At 42.1% G+C, this 12688-nt stretch overlaps 1 protein-coding gene across 17 annotated transcripts in view; it reads left to right on the plus strand.

The window, feature by feature from the left end:
- ELAVL2 (ELAV like RNA binding protein 2) overlaps positions 1–12688 on the plus strand; it is a 165424-nt gene that overhangs the window by 33357 nt on the left and 119379 nt on the right. For 2 of the 17 annotated variants that reach the window (XM_059724648.1, XM_059724649.1), the window contains exons 1-2: positions 9423–9770; positions 10178–10297. The exons of 10 other annotated variants lie outside the window; for them this stretch is intronic. The gene's annotated coding sequence lies outside the window, so the exon portion shown is untranslated. Of the gene's footprint in view, positions 1–925; positions 994–1284; positions 1455–7222; positions 7361–9422; positions 9771–10177; positions 10298–12688 lie in introns of those variants that run through there. 5 more of the 17 variants (XM_059724653.1, XM_059724651.1, XM_019490826.2 and 2 more) reach the window with 5 other exon arrangements.

Below are 12688 nucleotides of genomic sequence, written 5' to 3' on the forward strand. Positions count from 1 at the left end.
AGAGTGAGGGTGGGTGAGGTGCATGTTTCTGGAATGCCTAAAATTGTGTGTGTGTGTGTTTGGACCAATCTTCTGAGTGACCTGACTGGGATGCTATAATCCAATCCCTTCCCTGCCTTCTCCCCAGGCCATTGTTGTAGACACAGTCATCATCAGTAACCCCCCGGGATCATTGCAAGCCAATGTAGAGAGAGCGCATTTTCTTTTTTGCTCCCTACAACCCGGTGAGGGACTGGCATCGCCCTGCGAGGTATCGGCATCTTAGCCAGGGCCCTACCCCGAGTCCACTTGCGGGCCCCTTGGCTGGAAAGGCACCAAGTTCCCGGCCAAACGGAGCCGTTTCACGGAGGCTTGTGTAGGCCGCTCTGGCTCCCGTGTTTCATGGGAGGCTGGGCGGCAGGCGCCGCGGGTCTCCCGGCCAGGGGGTGCAAAGGAGGGCAGCAAATCACCCCCTTCCCCGCCTCTGCCCCGGCGGAGGAGGACGCACCCTGGGGTCTCACAGCAATGCTCGGGCCGCCTCATGGCCAGCCCAGTGCGGGCGGGAATGCGCGCCTAAGTGCACGCACGTGGGGGCCCAGCACCCAGAGCTGCTAGGCGCCTCATAATACACAACTGGGAACTTGGGGGGGAGTAGCCCCGCTTGCAGCTACCCCGGGACTACTGCGCGCCTAGTTGCTCTGCGCGCGCAAGCCACCCTGCACACGCCGAGCTGTGGGCGGCGGCGGCGACAGCAGCGCAAGTGGCATGGGGGACACGCGCCAGGAGAAGAAGCAGCGCGAGCCCCGCGTGCCAGCGCAGGCTGCGAGGGGAAGGCGCTTTCCCGCCCCCTACGGCCCTCGCTGACTGGCCGGCCCCAGGTGTCACTCAAGCCGGCCCGAGGGGCGTGGGGCTGGGGGTGTCTTTTTTTTTTTTTTTTTCCCGCCACAGCCGCTGCCGGTTCCTGCAGCGGCGGGAGCGGGCGCCGTCACCAGCAGCAGCAGCAGCAGGTGCAAAGTGAGTCCCCGCTGGGCCGGGCTGCAGCCCTCGCGCGGGCTCGTTGCACGAGGGGAGCTGCGGACGCCGGTGCCGCATCGCGGGCTGGGCGCTCCGGCCCTGGCCGCCAACTTGCTCGGCTGCGCGGGGCTCCTGGGAGCGGTCGCGCTGCACGGGGGTGGCACGCAGTGTGCGGGAGCCCGCGCTTTTGCGGGCCTGGAAGCACTTGCAGCAGCCCCGTGGGGCCCTCTCTGCAGCTTCCCGGGTGCACGGCTCTTTCTTTTCTTTTTTTTTGTTTTTGTTTGTTTTAAAGTACGACGTCTTCTGAAGTCTTTCCTCTCCCTGCACTCAACTGCTGCTTTACCTGGGAGCAGCCAGCCCTGCTGCTTATTAGGGGATGCACCTGGGGGAGCGACTCCCCCCCCCAGCAAGTTCTTTGTCTCCTCTTCAGGCAGGGGAGGGAGGTGTTGGCAGGAGCCAAGGTGAGGTTTGTTTCCTGTTATGTGGAGGGTTTGTAGTCGCACCGTGGGAGCAGCCACACTGTAATGGAGCTGGAGCTGGGTTGGGTGGCCCCAGAGATAATTCTGCCCTGCAGTGGTGTAACTTTGAGCCCGGTGGCATGCTTTAAGCCACTTACAGGTGTTCGCCTGAGGACAATCCAGGGGTTAAGAGCTCCAGGATTTACCCAAAATTAAGGTGTAACAACTTTGAGCTGCACAGCCACTTAAAGGTGCTTTAAGCCACTTAAAGGTGTTCACCTGAGGATAATCCATAGGGTTAGTAGCTCCAGGAGCCACCCAAAATTAATGTGTAACAAGGTCCCTGGGTAGGTCTAAGCACACCTCAGTGCTGGCCGTGGCTTTAGAAGGCCACAGTTGCAGTTGCTCGTGGTGCGCTTGCCAGGAGCGAGGTTTATCTGCTTACATTGCTGTGAAACGAAGCTGGGCTGGTGAAGTCTGTAGATACATGCTGGTTAGAAGTTAACGGCTGACTGGAGGAAGGTGACTTGGATGCCTTTTGGCTTGAAGGAGAAGAGCAGCTGTTGTGTGGAGGTTCAAGAACTTTGGTTTGGGCTCTCTGAAATCTGGGTTTTCAAATGAGGGCAGGGTTGGATTGGAGGCCATTAGGGATTCTGATCGGGCCAGGAAGAAAGACCAAGGGTACAGGCTCAACAAAGATGGCAAGGGAAGGAGAGGGCGGGCAGGTGGAGGGGGGTGGGGGTAGGATAAAATACTGTCAGTGCTCTTGGAAAAAGGCGGAAATGGTTAAGAGGTGCATCTTTCGCTTCCTCCTCAAAGTTTTTTAGATCTCGCCTGAACTTTTTGGTTCCTGTTTAGCCAACCTTGTACCTTATCTGGGGCTGCTTATGAGCTTGATTGGCTTTACCTTCTCTTCTTTCCTTATTGCTGTAATTTCCTTTGTCTCTTCTTCCTCCCCTCTGTCCATTTCATGAAGTTAGGATGATGCCTCTTGTGACAGGTAGCGTGGTTTGGACTTGACTGGAGTGCTTAAACTCTTTCCAGTCAACTCTTCTATCCTAATTACTCTTCTTTTTCTTTTTTTCCTCTCCTGTGTTCTCTCTCTTGACCTGGTTTGTATTTCTGGCAACCAGTTTTCTGCTAGCTACTCTTTTCACAACATGGGCCTCTTCTTACCTGGCCCCAGCTTGACCCATGTTCCTCTGGCCTAAATTTCTTCAGTCAGAAGTGTGCATTTTTTTTCCTCTGATGAAAGAAGCCTTGCTTGAATCCTTTGGTAGCATATATTTTTGTGCACAGTTTGTCTTGCCTTTTAATTTAAAGCAACCCGGAATATCTTGTACATTTGGAATAGCCTGCTTCAAAACAAACTGCTTTGTAAGGATGCAAATTGAAGTAGGTTCTCTTCACTTTAAATCTTAAGTCTGTGCATTTTGCAAAAGTACAAATGGACTGCAGGTAGGGGAAGGGGACTTTTTATCATCTTGTACCATCTGTACTTTTCCCAGAGCCTGATGAAGGGACTTTGATTCTGAAAATTTGCAGTTGGTCTAAAGATTTCCCAGTTGGTCTAATAAAAGGTATCATTTAAGAACCAAGAGTCCTAGTTTTTTTGTATGTGCAAATTTGGGGCACTCATTTCCTTGGATTGTTTCAGCACTCCACCCTGTGGAGAAAAGTGCCTTAGCTTTGCTCTTCTTTGACCCTTGTTAACTGTTTGCTGTCTGTTTGGCTAAGCTGTCAGGAGTCAATGTGAATTAGGTCCTGTAGGGTTATCTTTACTTTTGAACTGAATAGAGAAGCTGATATGTTTCTTCTATTTGCCCATTAACTGATTAAATTTGTGGAGGCACAATTTCACCAGTACAGATCATTGCAACTTTGACTCATTACTCTTCAACCACTCCCACACCTCTACGTTTAGAGAAATGAATCATATTAAGGGGGTTGGTGGCTTGGCACCAAAGAAAAACTTAAAATTGGATTATTTGCAAAGACAAAGTTGTTCAGTATTTTGGATGTCTGAGAGGAAGCTTCCAATAGAGAAATTGATGTAGGAGTGGCACTATTGGATCAGACTGGGTGTTCATTTAGTCAGCATCCTGTCTGGTAGTGCCAAGTAGAGGTAGTGAGGTGCAAGAAACACTGTAGGCAGTTATTTGTTGCGGACTACTTTCCCCTGAGCTATGGTGACTTTTAGTGCCTGATTTATCTCCTCAGGCATGAGGGCATTTATCCCTATTTTTTTAAAAGCATTTATTTTTAAATTTAATTTAACTTGGTGTTTTTACTATCCTTATAAATCAAATCCACTTAAAAATATATAAATCCTAACTTATTTGTCCTATGATATTTTGTAGTGTTGATGTCCAGAGTTCTCTGTTCTGCCAAACTACATGGCTACCTCATTTGTCAAAATTTTATTCCTTTAATATTGAATGTAACCTCATTCTGATAAACAGGGTGATTCTGTTCTGCCATCTTGGTTTATGTAGTAAACTTGATAAGACAACAAAATAGCTGTGGCATTTCTCAAATTTACTTAAAGTATCTTTTTCTGTCCTTTAGTGTTACGTAGTATGCAGAAATTGTGTTGCTCTTTTGGGGATGAAACTAAATATATATGCACCTCTGGTATACATGCATACACCCATATATATATATATATATATATATATATATATATATATATATATATATATATATATATATATTTGTTTTAAAACAAATCAACACAGAATAACATAAGGCATAGATGGGATTATCAAGATTTATTGAAGTGCATGTTCTATATTGTCTTAAGTTGGAACTTTGCCAAAAATATTTGGCTTCTTCACAGAAGACTTCCTTTACACGGTTTACTAATTGGTCATGAATATTTTTCTCTTCAGCAGCTGGTATTCATGGCTAGATGAGAGGAATTTTTTGACACATCTTGTGTGTAGTCTGTCTGTCCTGTCAGTTGTGTCTATTGTTATGGCTTAGAATCCTGTTCCCTAGTGCTAAATTACTACTTGTATAAAAAAAAAAAATCAACAAAGCTTGTAATGCCCACCATCCCCTCCTTTGTTCCCCCTTTCCTCTCTGCCCCTTTCTCCTCTCAAATCATTGATGTTAGTTTAGTAAAAAAATAGTTCAGCAAATGGCAAGATAGCCTATTAAATAATTGGGATCTGTTTTGACTACCTACAGTTAAATGGAAGGGGAAAGACTTTGACATCTTTGAAATCTGAACAGCAGCTTCAGTTAGACTCTATACCATTTTGTGTTGTAGTTAAGAGGTCCAGAATCTCTCAACCTATTTAGACTTGTCCTTGATCTTCTGAAGGTAGTATGTTAGCAATGGGGGATTTCAGTCAGGCTCTGAACCTTTCTGTAGCTTACTGTTTTTTTTTCTTTTTCATGAGCTGTAGAACAAAAGAAACTTAACATCACTTTCTAGCATTTCCCTAACAACATGAGTTTATCAAATTAAGCAGCTCTGTATGGAAGCAGCATCGGCAACAATATAAGGTAGATTAATTGCAAATCATTTTGAAACCATGTGGAATTTTGTTATGCTAACACTGAGGTTTGACAAAAAGGTTTATTTCTTCTTTCAAAATCCTTTTGTAGCTATACTTGAACTGATGTTTCCCACCGTAGTAAGTCTTCTGAATTCCTATGTGTTTGGTTCCTGCAAGATGGTTGATCTTGTCTGCAGTAGAGATTTTAATAACTTTAGTCTTCAGGGTAACTGATAAGTCTTGAATGTGCTAGTTAGTATATGCATAAATTTTCTCCCCCCCCCCCCCCCTTACTAGCATACTCATTGGTTTACTGTTTAATACTGTTTTCTTTAGCTTATGTAGCTTTATAAGTGTGAAAGGGATTCACGTTGTGTAAACTCAGCTTTCATGTGAGGAAATTTGTCTTGTGGTAGTGTTTCTAGTTAGGGAGGTCCTTCAGCTTAAATTTTTGCCTGTCTCAAACAGCAGTTGCTATCAATATTTAGGACTGTCAGTTGTAGAAACTTGTCCTTTATGTTTGTTGACTTGGCTTGTGGGTTCTTGCTTTCAAATAGTTTTTTTCTGTAGGTTTTCTGGTAACTTAATTGCCAGTTTCCAAAGGCCTTCCCTAGATGAGGGTGAAAATTTGACTTCCTTCAGGCAGTTGAATTGTCTCTGGGGCTTAATGGTTAAGCTTGCTTGATTTTTTTTTTTTTTTAATTTAATTAATTTTTATTTTGAGAGAGAGATGTTTTTTCCCATTTAGAGAAGCCTAAAATTGTTCATCTCTCACTTTTTACTGTGCTCCTTTCTCAAAACAACACGTGAGTGTTTTTTACAGGTACGTGTGAAAGAAAATATTACAAATGAGTAAGTACAAGCCTCTTACTGTTCACTACGGTGTTAAAATGTAGCTTATGATAAATCCTTACTGTTAAGAAGTCTAATGGCTTATGATTGTTTTTGCTGCCACTCCACAGTCCCTGCAGAACAAAGCTCAGTTAATGAATTTGATTTGCATCAAAATATGTTCCACCTTTCTTTTCAAACGGTATGTAATCATCTTCTAATGCCTTCAGTAGATGTTAAGATCTTGCATGAGAAGGCTATCTTAAAACAAAGCTCTCATCTCAAACGGTTGAAATTTATTCAAATACATTGCAGTGGTGTCCAAAAAGACGAACAAATAGCATTATTAGGGGTTGCTGTTAACACCCCTGTCCCCAGTTCTTAAGCAGCAAATTATTTTGATTTCTTGACTGGTCAGTTTGGATTATTTCACCAATTTTAAGTAGATGGGGTTGGAATTTAGGCAGGTGTAACCAAACTGAAGATGGGTTCCAACACATTGGAGTATAGACTGGAGAAGAAAAAAGTGAAATAAGTTAGCCTGAATTTGCAGTCTGCATTTAACACTTAATAATAAGCACATGATGACAAAAGTAGGTAAGAATGGGTTTTATGATTGTCAGCTGAGAAGCTTAGGAGAACAGGTTGCAGTAGCTCAGTAGGCATTGTTGTCATTATGTAGGGACTCCTAGTGGCTAATGTGTTGCCACTGCAGCTAGGCTTCACAATATGATCTTGGCAGAAGCTGAATCTAGAAAACAGCTGTTTGCGCTGTGTTTTCACATGGAAGTGGCAAACATTTGCCTTGCCTTACAGTTCAGAGCTGTAAAAGAAAAGAGGATCTCCTGAAGAGAAGCTGTCAGTTTTTTTTCCCCCAGTGTTCTTTAGAGCTTGTTTCTCTTGCTTTTTTACCAGTATCTTTTTGTATAACTCTAATTTGTGTATAAGCCCTGATCTAACAAAATAGTTTTGTTTAGTTTTTAATTAAGATTGTAAAGGTGTCAGTGGATCTCTGCACTTTAAATCTCTCATTAATTTCACTACTATAAGCATTCAGAATTCTAGGAATATGAATAAGTGATAAGATCTTTGTACCATACCAGGCTATTATTTGCATGAGTTACAAATTCCCTAAACCAAGAGAAAGTTAAGACATTCTGAAGGAGAGCTAATAAGAAATGTGTACTACATGGTACTAGCATGCATTTTGTATGTCTCATTTCCCTTGGTACAGTGTCAGGAATTTTTTACTTGGATTTTAATGGTGTAGCTAGTTACAGTAAGTGGAGTTGTGCAAGAGTTGGAAGGAAATGTAATTTTATAACTCTCTCCTTTTCAAAATGGCAGGTGTAGAAAAATTGGCTAAAATTTCCTTGACAGTGATTGCAAGTGGATTTTTTCATTCTTGCAGCTGCTGCTGGTTCTGGGACAAGTTTGTGATATAAAGCTGCTAGTTCTTAATTCTCTTTATACTGGGTTCCAGTACTGGTGAAGTCTCTAGTGAAGTGACTGTATAGGAACAGCATTGTTACAACAAATGGAAGGCTTATAAAGAAAGCCTTGACTCTTAAGGTAAACTACTTCTTACTGTTTATGTAGCTTGGTCAGGGTGGTGGTGGCAGGAATTGGGCTGAAAAGGTTACTTTTGCCTTTTCTGGTCAAAGGGATGAGGACAAGAGAAGCGTTCCCCTTTTCTCCCTCTCTGCTTCCCCCCCTCCCCAGTTACCTGTGTTGATCATGATGAACCAAAACAATTTTAAAGATATTAAAATCTGTCTGTCTATGTGCTAGCAGGTTTTCAACAGCACAACTTAAAATAGTAGATAACCAGTTTTCTTTAGGAGGGAATCCCTTTTCCTAGCCCAGATAAGGTCGTCATATACTCAGAATGACTGATTGTCTGTCTTTACTGTAAAAACATCTGTCTGTTTCAAACCAAATTGCCATAGTTTTCCAAATGGCTGCTGCAAGCTTCTGAATTGACAGCATTGAGTACTAGCCAAAGTGATGATCCAGAGACTCCCAATATCTGGCAGTTGTCTTCTGTTTTTAGCAGCTTGTGAATTTAATTGCGACTATATATTAGACAATTGCTGAACAGCTAATATTTAAGCCAAAATGTGGGACTGTTTTGAATATTTTAATATATAAAATAAAAACCAGGGAGAACATAAACCCCCAAATATTTTTGTGTAAAGCATTTTAAACAGTATTTAAAAAGGCTCTTCAGAGCATCATGACCTCTTCACATGTTAGTACTTCAGGTCCAAATTGCTATAGCAGCTCAATTTTTTTTAAATGACAAATGTGGATCCCTTGAACCAAATTAACAGAAGGTGGTGTGTTGTGCCTCCTGCCCCATTTGGAAGGAACCTGCATTTGCATACGTATGTGATCACTTGCGGCTTAAAGTCTTACTGAAAAAGATGGAAGTTAGGAGGCCTGGTTTGATAATATAGGGGAAAAATATAGATGAGACCTTTTTTATTCTTAAAAGGTAGTGAACTTTCAGTTAAATGCAGGGCACAATTGTTTTATTCCTTGCCACTTCATGGTGTCGTGACTTTAGGAGGATAGTAGTGTGTTCATTTTTTTTTCCGCTTTGTAGTAATACATGTCTAATAAGTCTCCTGTGTATAATTCCTTTTTAAAATTTAAAAAAATCAATAGCAAGAGAGTGGACTGAGACAAAAATACCCTAAAAGCCATATGGCTACAACCTGCATCTGTAAAAGCCAAAAAACATTGATTCACTTCTAAAAGGTGATTTTTCTTCTTCTGTTTCCTAATGTGCTTCTGGTTAGTTGCTGACCTCGGGGGGCCTATTTTCTTGAAGAGTGTGTATGTGTGTTTTGTGTTAGTACAATTTTTTTGTTAAGCTTTCTACGACTGTACATAATGTATGCAGTGTGTTCTCATACCTCTTGGGAAACATTGAAAGGAGCACCTCATTCTAAAGCTGTGCAAATGGCATGCATGGTTTCATGGGGCTGGGTTGTGCACATAGGTGAGCTCATTTGGTAGTTTTGCTACTATACATCCTTTACTTCTGTGGGGGGTTTTGATGATTGGGATTGATTGCATGTCCCAAGTGTCAAATTTGTGGCATCAGCATCACTACACTGTCAGTGAACTCCGTAAATATGTAACCCTCCCTCTTTATATCTTAACATGTGCCTTAGTTCTTGAACATCAAATCCTTGCCGATGTGAATGAGGCAGTTGATATATCAGAGCTGCTGTTTTAAGCTCTCTGCAGACTCAGTTTGGCACCTGCTATGCTCTACTAACATTTGAGGTTTTGCTTGTAACCATGATAGCTAAGTAATTTAAAAAACAAGTAAAAAAATTGTGGCGGGATGGAGGAGGGGGAACTGGTATTTGGAGAGTTTCTGGGCACAGCGTCCTTATGGGTATCTAGTTTGAATTGTCTTGGGTTATTTGTGCATTAACCCAATATGGCACATTATATCATCATAGTGACTATAATTGTAATGAGATAATACTATTCCCAGTTAACAATTTAAATGAGTCACTAAAGTGATTCTGAGCTGTAGGGAGGGGAGAACATTTTTAAACTCCTTCCTACTGGTTGCTAAGTAGTTTCTCTTTGCTACTTTGGTCTACTAGCTGAATTGCAGGTCTTCTCTTAAGTTCTGCTGGGCTTTATGGTCCAGTCTGAGCTAAGCACACTTTCCTTTTAAGAAGAATAATGTATTGAACAGTTTCATAGTTCTGAATAGCTTGGTGAAACTGGTGGGGTGCATTTAAGCTTAGTTTAAGGCAGGGGCAGGCAATTATTTTGGGTGGAGGGCTGCTTATTGAGTTTTGGCAAGCTATCAAGGGCCGCATGACAGGCAGTGAGGGGCAGATAAATATTAATTTTCTATATTTTTTTTAGGGGCCTTGAAGGCAGGATAGAATGGCTTGGCAGGCTGCATTCAGCCCACCCCTGGTTTAAGGTTTCAGGGATGCCGCTCCAGGTGACTAGTCACGCTCTAGTTGCTGTGTTCCGGGAGGGGGCAATGTAATGAGGAGGTGGTTTTCCTGAAGCTCTGTTTGTTTCTATGCAAAGGGAATTTAAAGAGGAGGAGGGGGGAATGCTGAAATTCTGCCTGCTTTTGTGACTAGATGAAAAGTGAATTTTTAGTTTTTTCTAAATGGTTCAGAACATATATATACACACACTTTTTTTTAATGCACTGGCACTCACAATTGGCTACGGTGAGTCTGTTAACATAGCAGGATTCTGTAATAATAGTAAATGTTTTCAGCAGGTTTATAAGATTTTGTAGCAGGGTTTTCTCACTTTGGTACCATCCATTTTGTGTATTATCTTGAAATACCAAACAAACTAATTCTGTGACTTCTGTTTCTGTTCATCCATTAGCATTAACTTTCATACGCACCAATCCAGGTTCAAGGCAGAGCAAGATCTTGGGATTTACTTGCTATTTCTATATCTACCACTTACCTTCAATCTTGAATCAGCAAACTTAACTAGTTAAAGGTAAGAAGCAAATATTATTGCTTACATAATACTGGATATTTTTAACCAGGATGTTCTCAGGAGTCTTAATATTTGAAGCCGTTTGATTTGACAGCTATGAATCTTATTCAGTCTGTAATAATAGCAGGCTAAAAACGCTTCAGGCAAACATTTGTGTGTGTTTGGTTCCCTTCCATTTCTTTTCCATTTTAACTGGTATGTTTTACAAGTTGACTTACTCTCCCTTCCATTTCCAGAAGAGAAGTCCTGTGCTCACAACTCTTTGAAATGTGCTGTAAAGACTGACATAATGCACAGTGCGCACTTTAACCTGATATATGTGGCACTTGCTTGGTAGTGAATGAGTAGCTTAGATTATAAACCTGTGTGAATAATCAAGTTAAAAAAACTACCTTTGTGTGTGGGGTGGGGCAGTGGGGAGGCGGTAGAGATCCGAAGTATTGTATGCCTGAATCAGGTAAAGTCCGTTCACTTGTTTTATTTGAGCTACATGAAGTGGATGAGATGGGGAAGTGTGTTGTTGGAGGAAAGAGAAGAACTGGGTTTTTTTTTTTTTTTTTTTTTGTACACAGAAGTCCAAATAGTTGAACTTTGGAACTTGGCATATACATATTTACCTTGGAGTACATCCTGGGCTGAGGCGTTTTTAGGTTAGATGGGTATTTGTTGGTTAATAAATGTTTCAGGTGACTGAATTTCTTCCTTTTTGTGCTCTTAGTTTCTAAAAATTAAAGGTGATGTTCAGTTTCCCTTTTGATAAAGACTGTTCTAGGAGTACCTTGCTGTTGTAAGAACATGCTGCTGTATTACATTGGCAGAATGCTCTTAAGTGTAGTTGCAGCTATACCAACAGAGCTATGCTTTCTTATCAGTACAGTGGACACCAATCCCTAAAGAGTAAAACAAGCTATAGTAGCAAAAGTACATTTTGAGGTCTGTATTACAGACCTCTGTTTAACACAGCTGCACCAGCAGGCGATTTCATTCCTTTCATCTCTGCCCCCACATGCCTGTTTCCTGCCTAATTCTGCAAACTCTTCTTCCGCTGATTTCTCAAGAGCAATAGGCAATGCCAGTTTGGTTTGAGGCTCGAGCACGACGGTAGGATAGTGGCATCTTTCCCCTTGCAAAGGATGTTGGTTACCAAGCTGCAGATTGGGACACACTTTTAGGGGTATTTGCAAAAGTTCATGTGGGACATGACCACCAGTCGGAGCAGTATGTTGTGGCTCTGTTCCCGTTTCTGAGCTGCACCTGTCAGAACAGAGGAAGAGGGAGGCTGCTGGGGAGAAACAGTTGCATGCTGTGGCAGATCAGCTCTGCAGCTGCTCCTGTGCCTTCTGCCACCTTAAATCTAGAAGCAGACTTTCAGTGATTTGGAAAATTAATGGGCAAAACTCTCAGTTTGGTGACTTTGCTGCTGTGTCCCTCAACAATTTGTACTTTTGGGTTTGCTAAAGCAGTATTTCTCAACCTGTGGGCCACAACCCAAAAGTGGGCCACAAGAATATATGAAAGGGTTGTAAACAAACATTAAAAATGGGTTCTGTCTTAAAGGAGAAAAAAATAGGAAACCATGGCTTTTCCCTTGCAGGCTGGCAGAGTTCCAGCCTGCAAGGGGCTGCTTGGGGCCCCCCTTTTCCCACACTAGGCATCTGGGGGTGGGGGGGCAGCAGGTTGAGACTGAGGGGCACTGGGTTGGTACTGGTCATTGATGTTTACAAATGGGCGTTGGTACAAAAAGGATTGAGCAACGATGTGCTAAAGCATAGGCTTTTGGCTTCTATGGAAACAATTGCAGCAGTGTGTTGTTTTTTTTTTTTTCTCTCACTTCGAATACTTAGTTGTTCATGTTTAGCAGTGTTAGCATCTTCATTTCACTGCTATGCATTTTTAGTTTCTTCGTAGTATAATGATGTCGAGATTGCTGAGAAATGGAAATGTTGCATTTTCCTGAGGCAGTGCTAACTAGGCCTTATTGCCTATCATGTGTACATGCTGCTTCAGTAGATCAGAAAACTGTATGAAGCATCATGTCCATGAGGAGCACAACTAGAAAATGAGTCAATGTTGCTATAGGAACCTTTCCCATTTGTTATCTTTTTTTTTTTTTTTTTTAATTAACTATGCAACTTCTACATTGCCTTAACTCTACTTTTTTGTATTTACTAATCTTCTTGCACCCTTTGGTTGAATATCATCAGACTAGCAGAGACAGTTATGTACATGTGCTTCTTGTGCTGCAGGACTTAAGTACTAGTAATTGGACTAAACATTAGTGCTAAGCTCACAATCCTCAGTCTGGACTAATTGGACTGACTTGCCCTTTTAGAGCCTTCCCCTTTAATTTGCTGGCTTGCTTACATGACACAGTTGGACTTTTTAAGATGG

Source organism: Alligator mississippiensis, chromosome 3 (assembly GCF_030867095.1).
Source record: "Alligator mississippiensis isolate rAllMis1 chromosome 3, rAllMis1, whole genome shotgun sequence".
Taxonomy (NCBI): domain Eukaryota; kingdom Metazoa; phylum Chordata; order Crocodylia; family Alligatoridae; genus Alligator; species Alligator mississippiensis.